Below are 13,265 nucleotides of genomic sequence, written 5' to 3'. Positions count from 1 at the left end.
GTATGGAGTGGGAGGGCTAGAAGAGTTACCATAAAGAATGAATACACGTCATTCTGCTCTCCAACCTCAACAGCTGCAAGAGAGGAACTCCTGCTGGCCAAGAAGACCAATGTCAGTTCAGCTTGAACAGGTGAAAGCATGCCTGATTCTGCAAAGGTATGAGATTACACTTTTGCGTCAGAGGTGGTCAGGGGCTATTGCACATTAGGAAACCGTTTATTGAGGTCCAGTTGGATTACTCTATCTTCTACCACCTCAAAATCAGCTGCTCATGCAGTGTTCTATACCGATGAGCTATTTTCGTCCTCCCTGCCCCTTCCAGCTAGTGGGTCCTCTGACTAGGGAAAGTGATTCGAACAGATTTGCATATCTTTTCATAGGAGACTTCTTGACTTATTTTATACTGTGCCAAATCAAGGTAGATTGAGTAATGATCTTGACAGACCTATATTGGAGAACTGCAGTGTGAGAAAGTGGCTCTGTATATACTGTTCCCAAATAGGTACAGGGTGTACAGAGTCCACAGTCCCCAGAGGTTTGGCAGAGGCTAAAGTTAGATATAACCTTACTCTCTAAAGTGGTAGCTTGGTCGAGCAGTAAGGCAGTATCAGAGGACAGTGTAAAGCATTTGTTGCACACACTCAGTCAGCAAATGGTCTCACACACTCAATAACTGAACTCTAGGCCAATGGTTTATCTACAAAAAATATATGCTTGTTTTATTTTAGAACCAACAATAGGTATTAAAATATACTTTCTCAGAATGAGATGCTTTATATAAATACTTTTGAAATATGCAATTGACTTTTGTAGAAAGTTACAAGTGGTTGCAATAGGCAACAACATTTTAAACACAATAATGCATTGAGCTCAATGGAAGTTTCAAGTTATTTGCAACAGATTACTTTTAGGATTACTTTTGGATTTCCAGGACTGGATCCTAGATTCAGTCCTGGGTCAGTACTTGGAATCAAGTGATAAAAGTCGACTTAATTACTGTGATGATTTTTAGACAATATTTTGCTATTTTAAAAGTTGACAGAAAATATTTCATAGAAAACAGTCTAAGATTCCCTATGGCAGAAAATTCAAGTTGCAGGTATAGTATGTTCTCGTTACTTTTGTAATCCAGTACTGGGTGCCTAGACTCAGTACTAGGACCTTTATCCAAAACAGGTAATTAATTACGTTTTCAGAAATTATACGATTTTTAAAGAATATTTAAAGTTTGCAGAAATTGACACTTAGAAGAAATTTCACAGAAAAACAGTCAATGATTTCCTATGGGAGAAAATTGGGTTACTGGTAAGTACAGTTGTAAGTATTTTTCAGAGTCAGTGCTGGGCACCAAGATCCAGCACTGGGAGCTCACCTAATAGCAGGTGAGTATTTTCGTTTTCGTTACTCGGCTGATTTTTGGTGAATATTTTAAGTTTTGAAAATTCCACACTTAGAAGAAATTTCAGGAAAAACCAGTCAATGTTACCCTATGGAGAAGATTGAGTTATCGGTTTAAAGGTAAGTACTCGACTGGCAGAGTTAAGGTTCTGGGCATAGACTCAGGCGTCTCCCAGGGTCAGGTAGTTAAAGTTGGTTCACCCTCAGCGGCACAAGGGCGGCCGGGTGCAGAGAGAGTTAGGCCCAATGTTATCCTATGAGAGGTAGGGGGGCCTTGGTTGGTGGCTGCTGACTAGCAGGCCACGTGGCTGTGGGAGCTGGGCTCCTGGTCACTTATCCAGGGCAAGTGGGGAAGTAGATAGATGTAGAGGTTGCACTGCCAGGGCCACTGGGACGGCTGGGTGCAGGGTGCTTTTGAGCATTCGGGCGCTCAATTGATTTGAATGGGAAATCTCTGGTTTAGAAAAAGACTGCAAGCTCGGGGACGAAGATTCTTCAGGTGCCACCACCACTTCGAGAGGTAAGTTGGGTAGTTGGAGGATAGGTAGGTACCCCGGGATTGGGCACAGGGGGCCGCGAAGCGCCGGGTGCAGGGGTACCTTTTGGTGTCGGGAAATCTTACCCTCTGTTGATCGCGGTTGGGGGGGCACCTGGTTCTGAGGCTGCAGGCTTCTTCAGGAGTGTCGAGGGAGGTCCTTGGGTGCCGGACTCGGGGTCCCAGTCGCCGTGGGGTCGTCCTTGTGGTCTTTGTTCACTCTGGCACAGACCAGGCTTGGTGGGTGCAGAGTGTGAAGGATTCGCGGTTCCGGGCTGCTGCCAGGGATTAGAAGTAGATTTGAGTAGAGCCTCTACTCATGGGAGTCCCAGGGGTTTAGAGTCAAAAGGTAGCCAGGTCCTCCAGGGTTTGTGAGGTTGCTGGCCACAAGAGCTGCCGGGTTGGAGCAGGAGCAGGTTCGAGGGTCGACAGGCCAGAGGCTCCAACATTTGGGAGTTGCACAGCCCTCAGTCTTTTCATGTTTCGCTCAAAGAGTGAAGGGCCCTGTAATTTCTCCTTCTCATTCACATATGAAAAGAATGAGGGCTAATCAAAAAATGAATTAGAGCTGGACGTAGAAATGCAGCAGAATGGCCAGCAAGCGCATTTCTAAGTTGCTCTATGAAGGATGCTTTTGTACTTGACAGATCAGTTTAATCCTACAGGTGCTCTAAAAGGAAGAATGCATTTGAGTCATCCTTGCTGAAAATCACACAGCCATTTATTCTAGGTTGCACTGAGTTTTCAGTCCTCTCCGCCTGCTAGCTTGTTGTTGCAATATGTCTCAATTCTGGAGAATTGTCTGCTATGCTGAAATGCGTGGCCCAGTTCAAATGTTCATCATATTTCCTGGAAAAATATCAAAAGGAAAACAAAGATTTGGTTTTGGGAAAATAATTTATTACACCTTGTAAAAATCAAAACTTTCACATTTGAGTCAAAAAAGAGAGGCTAGGTCTCACTATTTTGCTCAGGCTGTTTTACACGTACTGCTCACAGGTGCTGTCCTGCTACCAATGGGCATGGAAGCTTTGGCCTGCTCTGTTTCCAGCCTGGGTCGGTGCACCTCTCGTTACACAACCTGAAATTCTAGAGCTCCCTCTAGAACACCATTTTGATGCCCAATGCAGCATGGACACCTGATCAACACAGCTGAGTGCAGCCCAGAACCCCTGAGCTCAAGCAATCCACAAGCCTCTGCCTCCCAAGTAACTAGGACAACAGGCACACGCCACCTTGCCCGGCAAACACTGCAGCTGTCCTAATGATGAAATGCATTCCATAAGTAAGGATAATGATAAAGTAAGGTGGAATGGATTGATGGTTTCCCAACCATGTTTCAAGAAAATCAATTTCACTATCCTTCAAAGAAAGTAAAAAAATGTCTTATCAAGAAGCAGTGAGAATATGGGAAGGGCCTTTAAAAAAGATGTGGAGTTTCCTAAAGTAAAAAAGAGGGTTGATCTGATTGAAGGGAGAGAGGAAGTAGGGTCGGAAAGATTGTGACGGGGAAGTGAATACAACATAAATACTAGTATTTAGAGAGTGAGAGACAGGTAGAGGGACAGAAGGGAAAGGAGAGTGAGAGAGAAGAGCCAGGTTAGGGCTGAGTTTCTCTTTATCTGCCAGTGACTCCCTGTAGAAGCTTGCCGGCACAATTTAGGCTGTCCTGTAGGCATCCCTTGTTATGCCGAGCCAGCCAATATTGAGAAAAATAGCATGGGTCACAATGATGGAACTCGTCTGCAACATCGGAAGTTTTAAAGTAGTATGGAGTGGGAGGGCTAGAAGAGTTACCATAAAGAATGAATACACGTCATTCTGCTCTCCAGCCTCAACAGCTGCAAGAGAGGAACTCCTGCTGGCCAAGAAGACCAATGTCAGTTCAGCTTGAACAGGTGAAAGCATGCCTGATTCTGCAAAGGTATGAGATTACACTTTTGCGTCAGAGGTGGTCAGGGGCTATTGCACATTAGGAAACCGTTTATTGAGGTCCAGTTGGATTACTCTATCTTCTACCACCTCAAAATCAGCTGCTCATGCAGTGTTCTATACCGATGAGCTATTTTCGTCCTCCCTGCCCCTTCCAGCTAGTGGGTCCTCTGACTAGGGAAAGTGATTCGAACAGATTTGCATATCTTTTCATAGGAGACTTCTTGACTTATTTTATACTGTGCCAAATCAAGGTAGATTGAGTAATGATCTTGACAGACCTATATTGGAGAACTGCAGAGTGAGAAAGTGGCTCTGTATATACTGTTCCCAAATAGGTACAGGGTGTACAGAGTCCACAGTCCCCAGAGGTTTGGCAGAGGCTAAAGTTAGATATAACCTTACTCTCTAAAGTGGTAGCTTGGTCGAGCAGTAAGGCAGTATCAGAGGACAGTGTAAAGCATTTGTTGCACACACTCAGTCAGCAAATGGTCTCACACACTCAATAACTGAACTCTAGGCCAATGGTTTATCTACAAAAAATATATGCTTGTTTGATTTTAGATCCAACAATAGGTATTAAAATATACTTTCTCAGAATGAGATGCTTTATATAAATACTTTTGCAATATGCACTTGACTTTTGTAGAAAGTTACAAGTGGTTGCAATAGGCAACACAATTTTAAACACAATAATGCATTGAGCTCAATGGAAGTTTTAAGTTATTTACAACAGATTACTTTTAGGATTACTTTTGGAGTTCCAGGACTGGATCCTAGATTCAGTCCTGGGTCAGTACTTGGAATCAAGTGATAAAAGTCGACTTAATTACTGTGATGATTTTTAGACAATATTTTGCTATTTTAAAAGTTGATAGAAAATATTTCATAGAAAACAGTCAATGATTCCCTATGGCAGAAAATTCAAGTTGCAGGTATAGTATGTTCTCGTTACTTTTGTAATCCAGTACTGGGTGCCTAGACTCAGTACTGGGACCTTTATCCAAAACAGGTAAGTAATTACGTTTTCAGAAATTATACAATTTTTAAAGAATATTCAAAATTTTCAGAAATTGACACTTAGAAGAAATTTCACAGAAAAACAGTCAATGATTTCCTATGGGAGAAAATTGGGTTACTGGTAAGTACAGTTGTAAGTATTTTTCAGAGTCAGTGCTGGGCACCAAGATCCAGCACTGGGAGCTCACCTAATAGCAGGTGAGTATTTTCGTTTTCGTTACTCGGCTGATTTTTGGTGAATATTTTAAGTTTTGAAAAGTCCACACTTAGAAGAAATTTCAGGAAAAACCAGTCAATGTTACCCTATGGAGAAGATTGAGTTATCGGTTTAAAGGTAAGTACTCGACTGGCAGAGTTAAGGTTCTGGGCATAGACTCAGGCGTCTCCCAGGGTCAGGTAGTTAAAGTTGGTTCACCCTCAGCGGCACAAGGGCGGCCGGGTGCAGAGAGAGTTAGGCCCAATGTTATCCTATGAGAGGTAGGGGGGCCTTGGTTGGTGGCTGCTGACTAGCAGGCCACGTGGCTGTGGGAGCTGGGCTCCTGGTCACTTATCCAGGGCAAGTGGGGAAGTAGATAGATGTAGAGGTTGCACTGCCAGGGCCACTGGGACGGCTGGGTGCAGGGTGCTTTTGAGCATTCGGGCGCTCAATTGATTTGAATGGGAAATCTCTGGTTTAGAAAAAGACTGCAAGCTCGGGGACGAAGATTCTTCAGGTGCCACCACCACTTCGAGAGGTAAGTTGGGTAGTTGGAGGATAGGTAGGTACCCCGGGATTGGGCACAGGGGGCCGCGAAGCGCCGGGTGCAGGGGTACCTTTTGGTGTCGGGAAATCTTACCCTCTGTTGATCGCGGTTGGGGGGGCACCTGGTTCTGAGGCTGCAGGCTTCTTCAGGAGTGTCGAGGGAGGTCCTTGGGTGCCGGACTCGGGGTCCCAGTCGCCGTGGGGTCGTCCTTGTGGTCTTTGTTCACTCTGGCACAGACCAGGCTTGGTGGGTGCAGAGTGTGAAGGGTTCGCGGTTCCGGGCTGCTGCCAGGGATTAGAAGTAGATTTGAGTAGAGCCTCTACTCATGGGAGTCCCAGGGGTTTAGAGTCAAAAGGTAGCCAGGTCCTCCAGGGTTTGTGAGGTTGCTGGCCACAAGAGATGCTGGGTTGGAGCAGGAGCAGGTTCGAGGGTCGACAGGCCAGAGGCTCCAACATTTGGGAGTTGCACAGCCCTCAGTCTTTTCATGTTTCGCTCAAAGAGTGAAGGGCCCTGTAATTTCTCCTTCTCATTCACATATGAAAAGAATGAGGGCTAATCAAAAAATGAATTAGAGCTGGACGTAGAAATGCAGCAGAATGGCCAGCAAGCGCATTTCTAAGTTGCTCTATGAAGGATGCTTTTGTACTTGACAGATCAGTTTAATCCTACAGGTGCTCTAAAAGGAAGAATGCATTTGAGTCATCCTTGCTGAAAATCACACAGCCATTTATTCTAGGTTGCACTGAGTTTTCAGTCCTCTCCGCCTGCTAGCTTGTTGTTGCAATATGTCTCAATTCTGGAGAATTGTCTGCTATGCTGAAATGCGTGGCCCAGTTCAAATGTTCATCATATTTCCTGGAAAAATATCAAAAGGAAAACAAAGATTTGGTTTTGGGAAAATAATTTATTACACCTTGTAAAAATCAAAACTTTCACATTTGAGTCAAAAAAGAGAGGCTAGGTCTCACTATTTTGCTCAGGCTGTTTTACACGTACTGCTCACAGGTGCTGTCCTGCTACCAATGGGCATGGAAGCTTTGGCCTGCTCTGTTTCCAGCCTGGGTCGGTGCACCTCTCGTTACACAACCTGAAATTCTAGAGCTCCCTCTAGAACACCATATTGATGCCCAATGCAGCATGGACACCTGATCAACACAGCTGAGTGCAGCCCAGAACCCCTGAGCTCAAGCAATCCACAAGCCTCTGCCTCCCAAGTAACTAGGACAACAGGCACACGCCACCTTGCCCGGCAAACACTGCAGCTGTCCTAATGATGAAATGCATTCCATAAGTAAGGATAATGATAAAGTAAGGTGGAATGGATTGATGGTTTCCCAACCATGTTTCAAGAAAATCAATTTCACTATCCTTCAAAGAAAGTAAAAAAATGTCTTATCAAGAAGCAGTGAGAATATGGGAAGGGCCTTTAAAAAAGATGTGGAGTTTCCTAAAGTAAAAAAGAGGGTTGATCTGATTGAAGGGAGAGAGGAAGTAGGGTCGGAAAGATTGTGACGGGGAAGTGAATACAACATAAATACTAGTATTTAGAGAGTGAGAGACAGGTAGAGGGACAGAAGGGAAAGGAGAGTGAGAGAGAAGAGCCAGGTTAGGGCTGAGTTTCTCTTTATCTGCCAGTGACTCCCTGTAGAAGCTTGCCGGCACAATTTAGGCTGTCCTGTAGGCATCCCTTGTTATGCCGAGCCAGCCAATATTGAGAAAAATAGCATGGGTCACAATGATGGAACTCGTCTGCAACATCGGAAGTTTTAAAGTAGTATGGAGTGGGAGGGCTAGAAGAGTTACCATAAAGAATGAATACACGTCATTCTGCTCTCCAGCCTCAACAGCTGCAAGAGAGGAACTCCTGCTGGCCAAGAAGACCAATGTCAGTTCAGCTTGAACAGGTGAAAGCATGCCTGATTCTGCAAAGGTATGAGATTACACTTTTGCGTCAGAGGTGGTCAGGGGCTATTGCACATTAGGAAACCGTTTATTGAGGTCCAGTTGGATTACTCTATCTTCTACCACCTCAAAATCAGCTGCTCATGCAGTGTTCTATACCGATGAGCTATTTTCGTCCTCCCTGCCCCTTCCAGCTAGTGGGTCCTCTGACTAGGGAAAGTGATTCGAACAGATTTGCATATCTTTTCATAGGAGACTTCTTGACTTATTTTATACTGTGCCAAATCAAGGTAGATTGAGTAATGATCTTGACAGACCTATATTGGAGAACTGCAGAGTGAGAAAGTGGCTCTGTATATACTGTTCCCAAATAGGTACAGGGTGTACAGAGTCCACAGTCCCCAGAGGTTTGGCAGAGGCTAAAGTTAGATATAACCTTACTCTCTAAAGTGGTAGCTTGGTCGAGCAGTAAGGCAGTATCAGAGGACAGTGTAAAGCATTTGTTGCACACACTCAGTCAGCAAATGGTCTCACACACTCAATAACTGAACTCTAGGCCAATGGTTTATCTACAAAAAATATATGCTTGTTTGATTTTAGATCCAACAATAGGTATTAAAATATACTTTCTCAGAATGAGATGCTTTATATAAATACTTTTGCAATATGCACTTGACTTTTGTAGAAAGTTACAAGTGGTTGCAATAGGCAACACAATTTTAAACACAATAATGCATTGAGCTCAATGGAAGTTTTAAGTTATTTACAACAGATTACTTTTAGGATTACTTTTGGAGTTCCAGGACTGGATCCTAGATTCAGTCCTGGGTCAGTACTTGGAATCAAGTGATAAAAGTCGACTTAATTACTGTGATGATTTTTAGACAATATTTTGCTATTTTAAAAGTTGATAGAAAATATTTCATAGAAAACAGTCAATGATTCCCTATGGCAGAAAATTCAAGTTGCAGGTATAGTATGTTCTCGTTACTTTTGTAATCCAGTACTGGGTGCCTAGACTCAGTACTGGGACCTTTATCCAAAACAGGTAAGTAATTACGTTTTCAGAAATTATACAATTTTTAAAGAATATTCAAAATTTTCAGAAATTGACACTTAGAAGAAATTTCACAGAAAAACAGTCAATGATTTCCTATGGGAGAAAATTGGGTTACTGGTAAGTACAGTTGTAAGTATTTTTCAGAGTCAGTGCTGGGCACCAAGATCCAGCACTGGGAGCTCACCTAATAGCAGGTGAGTATTTTCGTTTTCGTTACTCGGCTGATTTTTGGTGAATATTTTAAGTTTTGAAAAGTCCACACTTAGAAGAAATTTCAGGAAAAACCAGTCAATGTTACCCTATGGAGAAGATTGAGTTATCGGTTTAAAGGTAAGTACTCGACTGGCAGAGTTAAGGTTCTGGGCATAGACTCAGGCGTCTCCCAGGGTCAGGTAGTTAAAGTTGGTTCACCCTCAGCGGCACAAGGGCGGCCGGGTGCAGAGAGAGTTAGGCCCAATGTTATCCTATGAGAGGTAGGGGGGCCTTGGTTGGTGGCTGCTGACTAGCAGGCCACGTGGCTGTGGGAGCTGGGCTCCTGGTCACTTATCCAGGGCAAGTGGGGAAGTAGATAGATGTAGAGGTTGCACTGCCAGGGCCACTGGGACGGCTGGGTGCAGGGTGCTTTTGAGCATTCGGGCGCTCAATTGATTTGAATGGGAAATCTCTGGTTTAGAAAAAGACTGCAAGCTCGGGGACGAAGATTCTTCAGGTGCCACCACCACTTCGAGAGGTAAGTTGGGTAGTTGGAGGATAGGTAGGTACCCCGGGATTGGGCACAGGGGGCCGCGAAGCGCCGGGTGCAGGGGTACCTTTTGGTGTCGGGAAATCTTACCCTCTGTTGATCGCGGTTGGGGGGGCACCTGGTTCTGAGGCTGCAGGCTTCTTCAGGAGTGTCGAGGGAGGTCCTTGGGTGCCGGACTCGGGGTCCCAGTCGCCGTGGGGTCGTCCTTGTGGTCTTTGTTCACTCTGGCACAGACCAGGCTTGGTGGGTGCAGAGTGTGAAGGGTTCGCGGTTCCGGGCTGCTGCCAGGGATTAGAAGTAGATTTGAGTAGAGCCTCTACTCATGGGAGTCCCAGGGGTTTAGAGTCAAAAGGTAGCCAGGTCCTCCAGGGTTTGTGAGGTTGCTGGCCACAAGAGATGCTGGGTTGGAGCAGGAGCAGGTTCGAGGGTCGTCAGGCCAGAGGCTCCAACATTTGGGAGTTGCACAGCCCTCAGTCTTTTCATGTTTCGCTCAAAGAGTGAAGGGCCCTGTAATTTCTCCTTCTCATTCACATATGAAAAGAATGAGGGCTAATCAAAAAATGAATTAGAGCTGGACGTAGAAATGCAGCAGAATGGCCAGCAAGCGCATTTCTAAGTTGCTCTATGAAGGATGCTTTTGTACTTGACAGATCAGTTTAATCCTACAGGTGCTCTAAAAGGAAGAATGCATTTGAGTCATCCTTGCTGAAAATCACACAGCCATTTATTCTAGGTTGCACTGAGTTTTCAGTCCTCTCCGCCTGCTAGCTTGTTGTTGCAATATGTCTCAATTCTGGAGAATTGTCTGCTATGCTGAAATGCGTGGCCCAGTTCAAATGTTCATCATATTTCCTGGAAAAATATCAAAAGGAAAACAAAGATTTGGTTTTGGGAAAATAATTTATTACACCTTGTAAAAATCAAAACTTTCACATTTGAGTCAAAAAAGAGAGGCTAGGTCTCACTATTTTGCTCAGGCTGTTTTACACGTACTGCTCACAGGTGCTGTCCTGCTACCAATGGGCATGGAAGCTTTGGCCTGCTCTGTTTCCAGCCTGGGTCGGTGCACCTCTCGTTACACAACCTGAAATTCTAGAGCTCCCTCTAGAACACCATATTGATGCCCAATGCAGCATGGACACCTGATCAACACAGCTGAGTGCAGCCCAGAACCCCTGAGCTCAAGCAATCCACAAGCCTCTGCCTCCCAAGTAACTAGGACAACAGGCACACGCCACCTTGCCCGGCAAACACTGCAGCTGTCCTAATGATGAAATGCATTCCATAAGTAAGGATAATGATAAAGTAAGGTGGAATGGATTGATGGTTTCCCAACCATGTTTCAAGAAAATCAATTTCACTATCCTTCAAAGAAAGTAAAAAAATGTCTTATCAAGAAGCAGTGAGAATATGGGAAGGGCCTTTAAAAAAGATGTGGAGTTTCCTAAAGTAAAAAAGAGGGTTGATCTGATTGAAGGGAGAGAGGAAGTAGGGTCGGAAAGATTGTGACGGGGAAGTGAATACAACATAAATACTAGTATTTAGAGAGTGAGAGACAGGTAGAGGGACAGAAGGGAAAGGAGAGTGAGAGAGAAGAGCCAGGTTAGGGCTGAGTTTCTCTTTATCTGCCAGTGACTCCCTGTAGAAGCTTGCCGGCACAATTTAGGCTGTCCTGTAGGCATCCCTTGTTATGCCGAGCCAGCCAATATTGAGAAAAATAGCATGGGTCACAATGATGGAACTCGTCTGCAACATCGGAAGTTTTAAAGTAGTATGGAGTGGGAGGGCTAGAAGAGTTACCATAAAGAATGAATACACGTCATTCTGCTCTCCAGCCTCAACAGCTGCAAGAGAGGAACTCCTGCTGGCCAAGAAGACCAATGTCAGTTCAGCTTGAACAGGTGAAAGCATGCCTGATTCTGCAAAGGTATGAGATTACACTTTTGCGTCAGAGGTGGTCAGGGGCTATTGCACATTAGGAAACCGTTTATTGAGGTCCAGTTGGATTACTCTATCTTCTACCACCTCAAAATCAGCTGCTCATGCAGTGTTCTATACCGATGAGCTATTTTCGTCCTCCCTGCCCCTTCCAGCTAGTGGGTCCTATGACTAGGGAAAGTGATTCGAACAGATTTGCATATCTTTTCATAGGAGACTTCTTGACTTATTTTATACTGTGCCAAATCAAGGTAGATTGAGTAATGATCTTGACAGACCTATATTGGAGAACTGCAGTGTGAGAAAGTGGCTCTGTATATACTGTTCCCAAATAGGTACAGGGTGTACAGAGTCTACAGTCCCCAGAGGTTTGGCAGAGGCTAAAGTTAGATATAACCTTACTCTCTAAAGTGGTAGCTTGGTCGAGCAGTAAGGCAGTATCAGAGGACAGTGTAAAGCATTTGTTGCACACACTCAGTCAGCAAATGGTCTCACACACTCAATAACTGAACTCTAGGCCAATGGTTTATCTACAAAAAATATATGCTTGTTTTATTTTAGAACCAACAATAGGTATTAAAATATACTTTCTCAGAATGAGATGCTTTATATAAATACTTTTGCAATATGCAATTGACTTTTGTAGAAAGTTACAAGTGGTTGCAATAGGCAACAAAATTTTAAACACAATAATGCATTGAGCTCAATGGAAGTTTCAAGTTATTTGCAACAGATTACTTTTAGGATTACTTTTGGATTTCCAGGACTGGATCCTAGATTCAGTCCTGGGTCAGTACTTGGTATCAAGTGATAAAAGTCGACTTAATTACTGTGATGATCTTTAGACAATATTTTGCTATTTTAAAAGTTGACAGAAAATATTTCATAGAAAACAGTCTAAGATTCCCTATGGCAGAAAATTCAAGTTGCAGGTATAGTATGTTCTCGTTACTTTTGTAATCCAGTACTGGGTGCCTAGACTCAGTACTAGGACCTTTATCCAAAACAGGTAATTAATTACGTTTTCAGAAATTATACGATTTTTAAAGAATATTTAAAGTTTGCAGAAATTGACACTTAGAAGAAATTTCACAGAAAAACAGTCAATGATTTCCTATGGGAGAAAATTGGGTTACTGGTAAGTACAGTTGTAAGTATTTTTCAGAGTCAGTGCTGGGCACCAAGATCCAGCACTGGGAGCTCACCTAATAGCAGGTGAGTATTTTCGTTTTCGTTACTCGGCTGATTTTTGGTGAATATTTTAAGTTTTGAAAATTCCACACTTAGAAGAAATTTCAGGAAAAACCAGTCAATGTTACCCTATGGAGAAGATTGAGTTATCGGTTTAAAGGTAAGTACTCGACTGGCAGAGTTAAGGTTCTGGGCATAGACTCAGGCGTCTCCCAGGGTCAGGTAGGTACAGTTGGTTCACCCTCAGCGGCACAAGGGCGGCCGGGTGCAGAGAGAGTTAGGCCCAATGTTATCCTATGAGAGGTAGGGGGGCCTTGGTTGGTGGCTGCTGACTAGCAGGCCACGTGGCTGTGGGAGCTGGGCTCCTGGTCACTTATCCAGGGCAAGTGGGGAAGTAGATAGATGTAGAGGTTGCACTGCCAGGGCCACTGGGACGGCTGGGTGCAGGGTGCTTTTGAGCATTCGGGCGCTCAATTGATTTGAATGGGAAATCTCTGGTTTAGAAAAAGACTGCAAGCTCGGGGACGAAGATTCTTCAGGTGCCACCACCACTTCGAGAGGTAAGTTGGGTAGTTGGAGGATAGGTAGGTACCCCGGGATTGGGCACAGGGGGCCGCGAAGCGCCGGGTGCAGGGGTACCTTTTGGTGTCGGGAAATCTTACCCTCTGTTGATCGCGGTTGGGGGGGCACCTGGTTCTGAGGCTGCAGGCTTCTTCAGGAGTGTCGAGGGAGGTCCTTGGGTGCCGGACTCGGGGTCCCAGTCGCCGTGGGGTCGTCCTTGTGGTCTTTGTTCACTCTGGCACA

General features: G+C 44.4%; 3 non-coding genes across 3 annotated transcripts; all 3 read right to left on the bottom strand.

The window, feature by feature from the left end:
* Positions 1 to 2,878: 2,878 nt before the first annotated feature.
* Positions 2,879 to 3,178, bottom strand: LOC146854391 (signal recognition particle RNA). Its single transcript, XR_014959272.1, has one exon.
* Positions 3,179 to 6,579: 3,401 nt separating this feature from the next.
* Positions 6,580 to 6,879, bottom strand: LOC146854390 (signal recognition particle RNA). The gene has a single exon (XR_014959071.1).
* Positions 6,880 to 10,280: 3,401 nt separating this feature from the next.
* On the bottom strand, positions 10,281 to 10,580 carry LOC146854389 (signal recognition particle RNA). The gene has a single exon (XR_014959070.1).
* Positions 10,581 to 13,265: the final 2,685 nt, after the last annotated feature.

The sequence above is a fragment of the Triturus cristatus genome, chromosome 4_1 (assembly GCF_964204655.1).
Source record: "Triturus cristatus chromosome 4_1, aTriCri1.1, whole genome shotgun sequence".
Taxonomy (NCBI): Eukaryota; Metazoa; Chordata; class Amphibia; order Caudata; family Salamandridae; genus Triturus; species Triturus cristatus.
This window is presented reverse-complemented; position numbering and strand designations above follow the sequence as displayed.